Genomic DNA, 662 nt, shown 5'->3' with positions numbered 1-662 from the left:
AATGTGTCTCAGCGTCAAGTACAAAGAATAAGAAAAAGATCTGAAATGACTGGAGATGCTTTTGACAAGCCCAGGTCCGGCAGACACCGCAAGATAACTGCTCGGGAGGACCGTTTGTTGATTAGAAAATCCAAGGCCAGCTCCTTTTCCACTGCAGCAGACTCCACCAGGCCTGGTCACCTCAAGTCCCTGTGTCAACCACAACAGTTTGTAGAATTGTCTTGAAATGGCCTCCATGATCGAATCAGTGCACAGAAACCAGCACTAAACAAAAGGCAATTAAAAAACCGTGTGGCATTTGCCAAGGCCCACAGCCTGCTAAAAGGATGGACACTGGAAAAGTGGCAGAAGGTGGATTTCTCAGATGAATCCTCAGTTGAATTACATCACAGCCACCGCAAATATTGCAGGAGACCTACTGGAGCCACATGGATCCAAGATTCACCCAGAAAACAGTTAAGTTTGGTGGCGGAAAAATCATGGTCTGTGGTTCCATCCAGTCTGGGGGTGTGCAAGACATTTGCAGGGTGGAAGGCAAATATCAATAACCTAAAATATCAAGAAGTATTAGCTCCTCTTACATTCCCAACCATAAAAGGGGTCAAATTTTGCAGCAGGATGGTGCTCCATCGCATACTTCTATCTCTACATCAAAGTTTCTC

Source organism: Boleophthalmus pectinirostris, unplaced genomic scaffold (genome assembly GCF_026225935.1).
Source record: "Boleophthalmus pectinirostris isolate CB_2022bp ecotype Guang Dong unplaced genomic scaffold, ASM2622593v1 HiC_scaffold_4, whole genome shotgun sequence".
Classification (NCBI taxonomy): Eukaryota; Metazoa; Chordata; class Actinopteri; order Gobiiformes; family Gobiidae; genus Boleophthalmus; species Boleophthalmus pectinirostris.
Note: the sequence above shows the minus strand (reverse complement) of the source record.